At 43.9% G+C, this 13,764-nt stretch overlaps 1 protein-coding gene across 2 annotated transcripts in view; it reads left to right on the forward strand.

The window, feature by feature from the left end:
• Window positions 1-13,764, forward strand: part of TMEM117 (transmembrane protein 117) — a 493,666-nt gene that overhangs the window by 389,924 nt on the left and 89,978 nt on the right. The window lies entirely within an intron of this gene.

Below are 13,764 nucleotides of genomic sequence, written 5' to 3' on the forward strand. Positions count from 1 at the left end.
CTTTTATCTTCATTTTCTAAGAAGAACAGAGGAGGATGAGAAACAGAATACAGTAAGTAGGATGAGAAACGGAATACAGGGCCTGATTCAGAGCCGGACGCTATTTGCGCTCGCTCGCTCAGAAAAAGGGGCCGGCTATTTAAATTGAGCGCTCGCTCTTTGCGGTCTGTTGACGCCTCTATGTCTGAGAGAGCAAACGAAATATGCGCTCGCTATTTTGTAAAGACACCCCCTGGCCGCTCGCATCCTACGTCATCTCCGCTATTTATTAGATTAATCGAGTACATCGAAAGGCGTCTGAACTGCTCACAGTGCTTGTGGTAGGATTTTCCTACCACAATCATGCGAACAGTTCAGGCTAAGAAACAACCAAGTAACGTGGTCGAAGACGCTGCTTTGTTAATTATGCACACCCTTAAAACGCCCATTTTGACCGTTTGGCACGCCTGCGTTCGGATCACCACTCCCCGTTTTCAAGCACCTTCCCGTTACCACCCACAAACGCCTCATCCTGTCACTCAAATTAGCAGGCACTCGCTATTTTGCGAGTGCTCGATTTCCGACCGCAATGACTGGTTGGCGCATGCGCATTACGACGCATGCACAGATGTGCGAACATCGCTCGGAGCGAACGAGCGGCCGCTTTCGAGCGGCTCTGAATCAGGCCCACAGTCCCAACTAATATAACGGACAGAGAACAGAAACCTTAAATTAATAGAAATAGAGCATTGGGAGGGCATCCAGTGTCCCCCTATGGAATCCAAGAAAGGAATTTGATGGTCAGTACAAAAATACTGCTGTCTTCACTCAGTGCAGGACACTTTAACACTGGGGATATCCCAAATCTGTCCTCAAGGGCGGAAGTGCTCACAAACAGTGCAGACCACCTTATGCCCAAAGCTTGCATTTCTAGGTGCAAACTTGAAGTACTTAGTTAATGTGTGCAGAAATGACCAGGAAGCCAACTCCACTGCCTCTCTGACTATGTCAAGTGAGCCGTAGCCTGAATTGGAACCGACTCAACTGCTGAAATGTAGGCTTGGCAGATGACAGCCATAATCCACTGATCAATTATCTGGTTTGATGCTGGCCATCCCTGCTTAAGAGAAAAAACACAACATGATCTGTCCACCACAAATCTGCCATGCATCGGACCACGGTAGATGCAATGAGCGTATTCCACATCCAACAGATTGAGAGAATCTTCGTCATATAACTTCTCCAGCCCATGGTTGGAATCATGATCAGCTGAAAGGAATTTTGGTTCTCAGCACTGCCTGATCCTAGTGGAAAACCAAAAATCACAGGATAAGTTTCCTAGCTCAGAGACCTTCCTAGCTGAGGCAATGACTAAAAGAAAGGTAATCTTCTATATAAGACTTCAGGTCTGCTGAGCCCAGGAGTTCAGACATTTCCAACATTAAGGACCTAAGAACTAGATTAAAGTCCCAAGGAACAACTGTAGGATACACAAGGGAGAATGCATATGAAGTAACCCTAGCAGGAAAGTCTGTTCATTAGTGATCAAAGCTAGTTGTCTCTGGAAAAGAGTTGGACAGTGCAGAGATTTGAACCTTCAAAGTTCCCTGGCACAGTCCTTCTTACAAACCCTCCAGTAGAAAAAGTAAAAGCCTAGCCAACCAGAAGACTGCAGTGGGTATGTTCTGTTCACACCAGGACACATAAGTATGCCAACCCTATGATAATCCTAGTGGAAACAAGCCTTCTAGCCTTTAACTACTGTCTGGAAGCCCCTTGACCTTCAAAATTTCAGCCACCCCAATAAAGCCAGATGAGCTGATGGGTAGTAAGTTATAATTTATCCCCCAAGTCTGATATTGACCAAAATGCTCCCATACCTTTTATCAGCTCCCACCATAGTAATATCATAGTGACTGGCTGGACGGTTATTAAACCAGGGTCCATGCTAGGACCACCCACCACATAACTTTTAACCGAAGTACAAATAACTGTACATAATTTCCCGTGGAGTAGCCATGTGAAATATGGAATATTCACATTAATCTCTATTATTAAGGCTTTAAATTTATTGTAAACAAAACTGCTCTGGGATGTGTGATTGGTTAGATGCTTCATTTGTCCCAATCCATATGTCCTAGGGACTGTTTAATCACAACAGACCAGTATAGAGACTTCAGGTATATATCTATGAGCTTAGAAACCCCTAACCGTGATAGAAATATATATGTGTAGTCAAAAAACGGATGTTCACCTTATGTTCACACCACTTGGCCAGATGCCTGTTTGAATACCCCTGCTGTTTTTGGAGCCAGCTGAGCATCTACAAGTACTCTATATGCAGGCACAGACAAAGGCTTTATGTTTACCAATCTCCTTCTTAAGGGTATTGCTTTTCCTGCTCACAGGAAAACTATTGGAACTACAAAAACCCTCCTCTCAGGCTTTGAGTGATTAAACCCCTATCTTTGGGCAGAATTATGAAATAATATAAAAAGTACATAACTTGATATATTCCCGGATATACCTATAATCTTTACAGTTATGAAAATAGGAAAATATGCATTTCTTTAGATCAGTTTACACTAGAATACAGGGCCAGACTGACCCACAGGTGTACCACTCTGCTTGAGGACCCCACCCCCTTCTCTTGGAGTCAGAACCTTGGTGGAGCAGGATCTTGGATGGGTGCTTGGTTTGTTTCTATGAAAACTACACCAAACTTAACCCCTTACCAATCAAAGTGGGTGGTCCTGGCACACAATGCCCCCTCCTTTATAAAGGGGCCTTGTTCTTTGCATGCCCCCTTTTAAATCTATTTTGCTGATGAAATAAGTTGTAAACAAAGTGAAAAAGAAACTTAAATAACATATTTTCACATAATATAACTGTTTCTACATTTATATAATAAAGTTAAACTTTAAATGTTAGTGAAATGTCAAAATAGTTGATGAACATAACTTTTATTCCTCGCATTTATTTATTTTTAACTTGGATAGAAAAAGGGAGAGGAAGAAGGAAAGAATACAAAATGGCAAGGCGAAGTAAAAACCTGACTGGGTTTATTAGCATGTTTAATACTTCAGGTTTTACCATGAATGGGGCAGTCATTAAATTGCTTATACAAAGAAAAGAAAGGTAAGAAAAAATGGTTTGGTGCACTAATCACAGTTTCAAAATATATTGTAGTAACATTCTCTGAAAAAATATTAAATAATAAAATAACTTTTATTAATTATTTAAAAGATATTGTGTACAGGTATATAAGGCAAAATATTAAAATAGTCTGTATTGAACAGAAGTGAAAGAAAAAATAGGTTATGTAGTTAAAAACTCTTCCTGTTGCTGCCGGTCTTCAGAAATAATAATATAAATTTAATTGGTCTGTTTGTCAATATCTATGACCAATGTGATGTATTTATCAGATCTCACCAGTGTCTCAAAATAATTGAAACTGTGAATATCTGTTCATTATATAAACCACAGTTTACTGACAACTGGTAACCATATTACTGCTTGTTGCTACAATGTCAGTATCTTTAATAACTGTTATCTACATCATATTCAAATGACACACTCTTAGGCTGCAAAACCTCTTTTATAAGTGGGCTCTTGTTGGTACAATCCTCATTAATTGCAAGAAGCAGTGTGGATATAATATCTCTACTAGTTAAACTAGGGATCCCCGCATTATTGATCTCTGCAAATGCAATGTATATATAGAGCACATAAATGCGTAAGTCGAGTGCCCCTCCTGCAGTGGCTCTCTCCTAAACAGAATACAATAACTAATAGATATCATATAAATCCTGCAGAAAACTGCAGGGTGAGGATTTATCTGGACTGTCACGCGAGTCAAGAATGAATAACCAGATTGTAGTCTGGAGAGAATGTTGATAACGATAGGCTGCAGTAACTCAATGTGTCATTATAATTTTAACACATATGTTATCTATGTGGTATAATAATTAAAAACGTAGGAGGTGCACTGTCAAATAATACGGAATGATAATTTCCAATAGCGCACTATATACTCTCACACTCGCAAGTTTAAAAATAAAATTAGTCCACTGAGTACATTATATATCTATCATATATGCTGTGAGGCATGAATCAGCACATATGGAGGAGCACATGTGGAGGTACAATGTCAAATAGTACGGATCAATTTATTCCAATAGCGCACCGTATATTTTCACATTTGCAGGTGGAGTACTTATGAATATGTCACTGGGTCTCGATAATGTTGCTCCATGGCATCATGAACTTAAGCAGCTGGCAGGGGCATAGCGAGTGGAGCATGTACTCTTGGCCAGGGGTTAAAGTGGTCTGGAACAGACTGGGCTTGGAGGCAGAATGGGCTCCACCTCCTGCGGCCCACCTTACCCGGCCACAGCACTTGGAGACTGCTGTAGTGATGCAAGCTGTGGCTGCCTGAATGTGAAGAAGATGGAGAGCACTCTGCTGCACTACCCTCCATCACAACACCCATATTAATAGATGCAGTGGGTGGGTGGCACTATAAAGAGTCACTCGGCCGGGCCTGCCTCCTCCAATTAGTCCACCTCTTTCGTCGCTGACGGTGGAACTAGATGATGCAGGGATGTCATCTGGCATCTGTCACTCCTGCTGCGTGAAGAGGTGCTGCCCTGAAGACCTACGCCACGTGGACGCCGATTAGTGTGTAATGCTTTTAGAAGGTAGAAGATGAGCTGCTGCTGCAAGAGGGACAGAGGGGCTAATAAGCTACTGGTGGGAGTGGACGCGGGCAGGGAACTGCTGGTGGGAGTGGACACAGGGGCAGGGAGCTGCTGGTGGGGGACACAGGAAGTGATCCGCTGGTGGGGAACACAGGTGCAGTGAGCTGCTGGTGGGGGACACAGGGGCAGGGAGCTGCTGGTGGGGGACACCGGAAGTGATCCGCTGGTGGGGGACACAGGGGCAGGGAGCTGCTGGTGGGGGACACAAGGGCAGGGAGCTGCTGGTGGTGGACATGGGCAGGGAGCTGCTGGTGGTGAACATGGGCAGGGAGCTGCTGGTGGTGGACACGGGCAGGGAGCTGCTGGTGGTGGACATGGGCAGGGAGCTATTATATATCTGGTTGAACCTCTGAAGATGAAATATTATTCCTACCTAAACAAGGGGCTACTGTACCACATGATCTCCTGTATGCATAGTGAACACTGGCTCAAGATACTGTCTGCTTAGGGAGGCTCAATTTCTTCAGAGGTCTCTCATTGCAGAGAAATTAGCATATAGGTAAGAAAAGACTCAAGCGCAGGTGATTACATACGGTTTGCAAAAAAACATGGGGCACCCAAGTGACATAGACTTGCTTGTGTGGACGACATAAAAAGCACCCCAGCCTTAAGATGAAGCCCGGGGATCTTCCCTGCCCCCCCAAAGCAATGGGTGCAGGGGTAATAGTGTTGAAATAATTAATGTAAATGTTTTTTACAGTGGAACTACAGGTGCCAGCATGCCTGCCCTGTGGCACTTGTGGAACTACACGTGTCAGCAGGCGGCCAGCACCCGTACCCCCGCTGTAAAAAAAAAAATAGTTAAAAAACCACAAGACACACACCCCATAGATTGTACAATTTTATTGCACACACCTACCACACTCACACATACAGTACTTACCTACTGCCAACTGTTCTGTCCCCTTCTCCATGTAGAATTCCAATGGGTTACCTGTAAAAAAACAAAAAAAACAACCTATACTCGCCTACCTCCTGGCGTAGATTCTGTCCTCATCTCCATGTATCATCCAATGGGTCTTGGCAAAGCAAAAAAAAATGGGTAACCCGTTCCAACTCAGACAAGTATATAGGTATATGTGTTATCACATATAACTATACTATGCGGAATGACAGAACCCAAACCCTTTTCCGTGATGGTTTGCCAGCTTAGCTACTCAATTTCCCTCCTCTGACTCTAGAGTTCTTTCCTGGATGGGCAAAGTTACTGCAGTGTGATTTTTATAATGCTAATGTTTGGCTATAAAAGTATTGGTAGTTTTGTTATATATACTACAATCTGGATAGGATGTTAATTTTTATTGCATTCATTCCAGTGGCGTAACTAGGGTATTTGGAGTCCAGGGCAAATTTTAAAATGAAGCCCGCCCCCCCCCCCCCCAAACTATGCCTGCGACGCGCATGGTGAAAATGGGCGTGGCCACTGAAAAAGGGGCGTGTCAACATTACACACACCCCTTTCTTGTCACTGGGAACATTTCTTTCCATTTGCACCTTAATGCAGTGCCCCTTATACAGTCCCCCCTATGCAGTGCCCCTAGTAGTGGTCCCCCTTATGCAGGCCCCCAGTAGTACCCATTATATAGTACCCCCAGTAGTGGTCCCTCTTATGCAGGCCCCCAGAAGTGCCCTTTATACAGTACCCCCAGTAGTGGTCCCCCTTATGCAGCCCCCAAATAGTTCCACTTATACAGGCCCCAAGTAGTGGTCCCCCATATGCAGTGCCCCTTACACAGTGCTCCCTGTAGTAGTCCCCCTTATGCAGCCCATTGGTTCCCCTTATACAGTGCCCCCAGTAGTGATCCCCCATATGCAGTGCCCCTTATACAGTGCCCCCAGGAGTGATCCCCCTTATGCAGGCCCCCAGTAGTGCCTCTTTTACAGTGCCCCTAGTAGTGATCCCCCATATGCAGTCCCCTTACACAGTTCCCCCTGTAGTAGTCCCCCTTATGCAACCCGCCATTAATTCCCCTTATACAGTGCCCCCAGTAGTGATCCCCCATATGCACTCCCCTTACACAGTTCCCCCTGTAGTAGTCCCACCTTATGCAGCCCACCATTAGTTGCCCTTATACAGTGCCCCCAGTAGTGATCCCCCATATGCACTCCCCTTACACAGTTCCCCCTGTAGTAGTCCCACCTTATGCAGCCCACCATTAGTTGCCCTTATACAGTGCCCCCAGTAGTGATCCCCCATATGCAGTGGCCTTTATGCAGTGTCCCCAGTAGCTGCCCCCCTTATGCAGGCCCCTAGTACTTATCCCCCCTATGCTGTGCCCCCTGTAGTGGTTCTACCTTTTCAGTGACCCCTGTATTGGTCCCCCCTGTGCAGTGCCCCAGTAGTAAGCCCTTATATAGTGCCCCCACTAGAAGTCCCACTTGATGCAGTGCCCCCAGTAGTGGTCCCCCCCAATGCAGTGCCCCCACTAGTAGTCCCTCCTATATAGTGCCCCCAGTAGGAGTCTCCCTTGATGCAGTGCCCCTCTAGTAGACCCCAGTAGTGGTCCCCCACGATGCAGTGCCCCCAGTAGTGGTTCCCCCCAATGCAGTGCCCCCAGTAGTATCCCCCCCAGTAGTAGTATCCCCCCCGAAGCAGTGCCCTCAGTAGTAGTCCCCTCCTTAGTAATAGTCCCCCCCCCGATGCAGTGCCCCCCCCCAACAAATACACACTGAAATGAACCAATAAATAAAAGAAAAATACTTACCTGAATCCACAGCGTGAGCCCACCTGCCACCCTCCTCCTGGCGCTATTGGGCAAGCGTTCATGGGGAGGGAAGGGACTCGGCTGTGCAGCACAGGACCGGCGCTGGGAAGCCTAGTGCCGGTCCTGTGAAAATGTGTAGTGCTGACCGCACATTTTTCTCACTTTCTAAATTTTCAAGTGCTAGTTTAGGGATATTAAGTGCAATGTTGAATAATTTATATTTGTGCCATATTTAATTTTACTAAAGTTGGGAACCAAGGTCTGTGGGTTTGCAAGAGTGAGAAGCATGGCATTCACTAAAATTTAGATTTTGTATTGATGTGGTGTAATTGTATTCCCTTAATATTTGTGAATATCATTTTTGAGTAGTTTTATACAACTTTATTTTATTCTAGATAGCTTAAACTTTAAAATTGTGAACTACTGTTCTCTGTGTAAAAATGCTTCTATAAAACAGTTAAATATTTCAGAACTAAATTGAAGCATGATTGGTAATGGAGATCATAGGTCAGTAAACTATCAAGAATTACATTATTGTATGTTGCATTTGGCGTAGAAAGATGTTCCATTAGTTGCCACGGTAGCCCAAGTATAGTGAAAGCCCAGCTAAAATTAAAAAGAACAGAAAGTTATCAAGGTTAAAAATACCATGTGACTTCATTTACCTTCAATTTTAGTTTTAAGTAGTCATTTTAGATGCACAGTACTGTAGATAGAAAGGAAACCTATTTATTTTTCTTATTTTCACATTTAAAAATAGAATGGGGGAAAAAAATATATATATATATAATTTTTTTTTTTTTAAATATAAACACTTGAGACAAGACAGCACTCCTGAAAAAAGATGCGGTGCCTGGTTCATACTATACATATATGCACTCACTTTTTTTGGAACAAAAAGAGCCAGTACTCACGTTTAGTAGATTTATTGTGAGGGTCACATGAAAAATGCAGAGTCCAATAGCCAGCAGCAGCAGCCCACCCAACGACCGTTTCAACTAAATCCTAATTGGTTTTCCTCAGGGGCTAATGGTGCACAGTGTCCCTGCTTGTATACTGTATATCCTAAAAAAGGATGCCAAACAATCTCAATCATTGCCCATACTGACATCCCCCGGCTGACTCCTCTAGTGGCTCATTGGTTGTGTGGGCAGAGTTAACAATGTAAAGAAACAGCCCTATGTGTATCCAGACCTGGACACTGGTGCATGGGCAGTCACGCTGATGCACAGCGCAGCCTAAGTATCATAACACCTGTCACTGTCAGGCAAGTGACATTAGATGGCATGTGGTCAACTGTGCAGGGCTGCACAGATGACGGCTGATCCAGTGGCATAACTACCGTAGGTGCAGGGGGTGCGGTTACTATGGGTCCTGGACCAATCCGTGGCCCGGCCCTCCCCCTGCACCTACGGTGTAAGGCTTCTCATTGACTGACACTGGTAGGAGGCGTGGCCACTTCCTCCCAGCATCAGTGAGGAGGAGCGATGGAGCCGACCAAGAGCGGTGTGTCTGCCCTTCGCAGCGAGACTACTGAGCAGGTAAGTGAGTGTGGAGGGGAGGGGGGGCTGGGTAACTGGAGGGGCCCGTGAAAATTTTGCTAGGGGGCCCGCCTAGGTCTAGTTACGCCCCTGGGTTGATCTATGGAAAATAAATACTGTATGAGTGTGTAATGTCAGGTGATCGCTGAAGGCATGTAAAATGTCATAATATAAAGTAATAGTGTAAACTAAGCGGTCACCCGTTGAGCCTTATATGTAACCCTATAAAGGGCACAGTAAAACCCCAGGTGTGAAATGAAAATCAGGTGGGATTAAAAAAATGTGGCAACACATGGGTGAGCTAAGCTGAAGTGAGTGAAAACCCAATACTCCTATATTAATGCCACTATGGCCCGTGTGCAATTAGTTTCGCACCGACAATATTTTTCCGCCTGCTGCACTTTTCGCATACATCACGTGTTTTGGTCGCGGCAACTTATCGGGCACGCCACCACTATTCGCCGTATTCAATCCCAAAGGACGCGTAAACGCGTCCCGGCGATACTCAGACAGGTGAAAAGTGCTGTCAAAAGTGGGGAAATCAGCCTGACACCCCCCACAAGATGCACTAACATTGGGGTTCAATATAGATGTCCCCGAATAGCCCTACTGAAGCTATTTGGGCTACTTAAGTGCTGTCAATTGGTTCTAAATAGCATCTTTGCACAAGTCGTGAAGAATAGCATTAAACAGTAATATTTTGAGAAAATAAGTAGTCCTGTCAAATTTGGGGTACTTGAAAATGTGTGCAATCATAGTTTAAAATCGCTAAAGTGAAGTTTTAAGTGACGCCAAAAATGCACCCTCAGCTGGCACCAGCATTAAAAAAAAAACACCTTCCCAATACTTGCAAAGGAATGGGTATGATATACGCATGGCCGGCGGTTCGATTCCCATCAGCGGCAGCCCGACAGGAGCAGAAGCAGCGGAATCCCGACACCGCTGGAAATCCCGATCGTGGATAGGTAAGTATGTACTAACCTAACCCCCCTAATCCTAACCCTCCTTAGGGGTGCCTAACCCTAACCACCCCCTTCCCTGCTGCCTAAACCTAAGTCCCCCGGGGGGGTGCCTAACCCTAAGTTCCCCCCGGGGGTGCCTAACCCTCCCTCCCCCTAGCCTAACCCTCCCGGGGGGTGCCTGACCCTAAGTCCCCCCGGGGAGCCCTAAACCTAACCCTCCCCCCCCCCGCAGCTGTCCGCTCGCGGCGCCCGGCATCACTATGATCGTGATGCCGGGCGCCGGTCTCCCGGCGTCGGGGAAATGCGGCATTTCACCCATGCCTGGATAAGACAATCGGGAAGCCGGCTGCCGGTATTTAGGCAGTCGGCTCCCCGAATCCTTCCCCTTGCAGACCCCCAAAAGTCTATTTCGCCACTTTTTATGTGTACCCCCACTTTGTAATTTTTCGCCCCCATTTTTAAAGTCATTTTTTGGGGTGTTCCTCTTTTTTTTTTTTTTTTTTTTAGGGATTTTTTGATGCAGTTATCCTTTGGGGGACTGTCCCAAGGGGACAAAGTGGTTTCCCCACCCCAAAACCGCAGTTCTGCACTTTTTTATCCGCCTGCTCTTTTCGTGTACACGAAAAGTCTTTGCAATTGAATACAGCGAAAAGTTTCCACCTAGCGAAATGACGTCATCCATGATACTTTTTCCAGGATGACAACTTTTTGCGCGCTAATTGAATACTGGCCTATGTGTCCCACTGTGGGGATCCCAGGGCTGATGGTGGGTTTCTGAAAAGTGTGTGCCCATATAACATCGTTCATAGAATCAACCCATGTCATAACATATATGAACTATGCTTAAATGAGTGAAAATCCCAACATTCCATATTCAAGTCACTATGTGTCCCACAGCGGGGACCCCAGGACTAATAGTGGACTAGACCATATGAAAACAAGAATAATCCTAGTCCACAGTCATCACAGCATATTTTAGGAACCAGGACTGGTTATGCTTTTTTTTTGGGGGGGGGGGGGGGCATACGTCTTTTTTTTTTTTATTAACCCTTTATATAAGGTTTACATGCAGAAACATACACAAATCACACTGATCTATGTATGTTTCTGCCAAACTCGCAGCTCAGGATGTGGTCTATTTGAAACTTCAGTTTAGCTGCGAGTTTGCTACGATTACACCCAAGATTGTCATCTTGATTCTTGCATCTTTTTCATGAAAAGTACTTCCGAGTTTAGCCTATGGTGAGTTTATTAGAGTTTGCAATCTCACCCAAGTTTTTCAGTGAAAAGAGAGAAATCTCACCTGAGTTTGCCTTTAGTAAATTTGCGAGTTGAAAAAAATGCCATAACTCACCCTAGATTAGATCTTCCGTCCTCCGGGTGTGATGTACGACCGGAGGTCGCGGGACCATGGGATCCTGATGTGATGCAGCAGGTGCGGCTGGTTAACTGGTGCTGTTAGGGATTCTCTCATCTGTCTCACGTGTAATGTGTGGGTCTCCAACACGTTTCGGCTTCCTCCTTTGTCAAGGAGCAATATCCTGTTGCTATTGCTGGTTATACATATACACCTCCCATCACTCTGATTGGTGGTTGGTTTAATGAGATTGAAAGGTGTGTTTATTTGATGATAGTCCGAGTGTATTTATGTGCCTGAATGCAGGCTGAAAATATACATATATGTGAGCATAGTGTGTCTCATGGTACAGAAGAAATAGACTCATTATTCTTGGTATAAATGCAAGATGTAAAGTTACTGAGTTGTTTTCATGGGACAAAATGATGCTGCTGTTTGCAGCTGCAAGTTGTAATATCGTGATACTTGATCAGTGAAAGGGGAGGAGGGAAGGGACGAGGGATTGTTAATGCAATACATGTTGATAAGAATAAATAACAAATGATCTCATGCTGCTCATCTGGTTTATGATATATGAAGTTAATTAATCAAAAATCTAAATAAAAGTGAAAAGAGGATATGGAGCATACAGTGTCAATAAATTAAGAGGATCATAGTGTGGAGATTATAATTGTAGGAAAATGTTTTTGAATATAAACAGTCAGTGTTAATTGATTAACAAGCTGATTATGTTGAAGTCGATATTCAGACCCCAAGGTTCCAATGTATTGAGGGTATAAATCCATTTAGCTTCTCTTTTGTTCAGTATGCGTAAAAAATCACCTCCCCTCCAGTTGTGTGCAGGTCTTTCTATTGCTAAAACAGAAGTACCTAATGGGTTTGAGTCATGATGTGCTTTATAGTGTCTATGGCTCTCTTGTCCTATTTTTACATTCCGAATATGTTCATATAGTCTTTGTTTCAGAGGTCTTATAGTCCTACCTATATACTCTAAACCGCAGGGGCATCTAAAGAGGTAAATTACCCCTTTGGTGTTACATGATATATGATTTTTTAGTTTGTGTCTCTCTCCTGTAGTAGATGAAGTAAAACTACAAGTGGCTTTAGTACTCCGTTTGTTCAAGGTTTTGCAGGCTGCGCATCTTCCGCAGTAGTGGAATCCTCCTACTTTTACATTACTGTCACTAAATAGTGTGGTTTGTGTGGTTGTGATCGGGGGGTGTGATTGTGGCCTAAACTCTTTCTGATATCAGGGGCTTTCTTGTACACTATATTTGGATGTTCTTTTAAAACTTGCTTCAAATCATGATCCTGTAACAGGATGTTCCAATGTTTATTCAATATTCTTTTGATATCTTTAGCTGATTTGTTATATTGCGTGATAAAAAAACATACAGTCTTGTTTATTGGTATTGTCAATGTTGGGGTTCTTTGGTTGTAGTAATGTGTCTCTATCCAGAGTCTTGACTGTTTGATATGCTTCTTGTACAAGATTTTTCTCAGTGTTTTTCTAGAAATAGGTCTGTTAATTGTGACGCTTGAGATTCATAGTCTTTTAATTTGCTGCAGTTCCTTCTTAGCCTAGTATACTGCCTTTTGGGTATATTTGTCAGACAATTGTGATGATGTCCACTAGTGACTAGGATGTAGCTGTTAACATCCACACTTTTCCTAAAGTTTTTCGTGTGTAGTTGTCCATCCTCAATGAATATTTCCAGGTCTAGAAACTCAGCTTTTGTCTTACTGGCACTAGTTGTGAGAGTCAGGTTGTTAGAGTTGTTACCCATGTGTTTAATGAAATCCTGGAGGCTGTCATGAGTGCCCTTCCAAATGAAGATGATGTCATCAATATATTGTCACCAGAGAACGAGGTTTGCTCCAAACCCATGCCCCCTCCACATGTAATCCTCTTCCCACTTACTCTTAAAGAGGTTGGCATAGCCTGGAGCAAACCTCGTTCCCATGGCAGTCACTGTAATTTGTAGGTAAAGGGAGTTATTGAACCAGGTGTAAGTATGATTCAGAATGAAATGAATGGTCTTGATAATGAATTCAATTGTTTGGATGATAGATCAGTATTCTTTTAAAGAAAGTGTTTGGCACTGTCTAGTCCCTGCTGATGTTGGATAATAGTATACAGTGATGTAACATCACTAGAAATAAGCCAATAATCATCTTCCCATTTGATCTCCCTCAGTGTCCTTATGGTGTCTGTGGTATCTCTTATATATGAGGGTTGTATCTTTACTATTTCTTGTAAATATGAATCTATGTACTGAGATAAATTGGATGTCAGTGGTCCGATCCCTGAAATTATGGGACGTCCTGGCGGATGTTCCCTGTCTTTATGGACCTTGGGAAGATAATAAAAGACAGGGATCACTGGATGTGATGTGTTAAGGTAATCGTATTCTGATTTGATTAGTATTCCTTCTTCCATCCCTATCTTTAATAGTGCGG

This window comes from Taudactylus pleione, unplaced genomic scaffold (genome assembly GCF_031769625.1).
Source record: "Taudactylus pleione unplaced genomic scaffold, aTauple2 ptg000041l, whole genome shotgun sequence".
In the NCBI taxonomy this organism is placed as follows: Eukaryota; Metazoa; Chordata; class Amphibia; order Anura; family Myobatrachidae; genus Taudactylus; species Taudactylus pleione.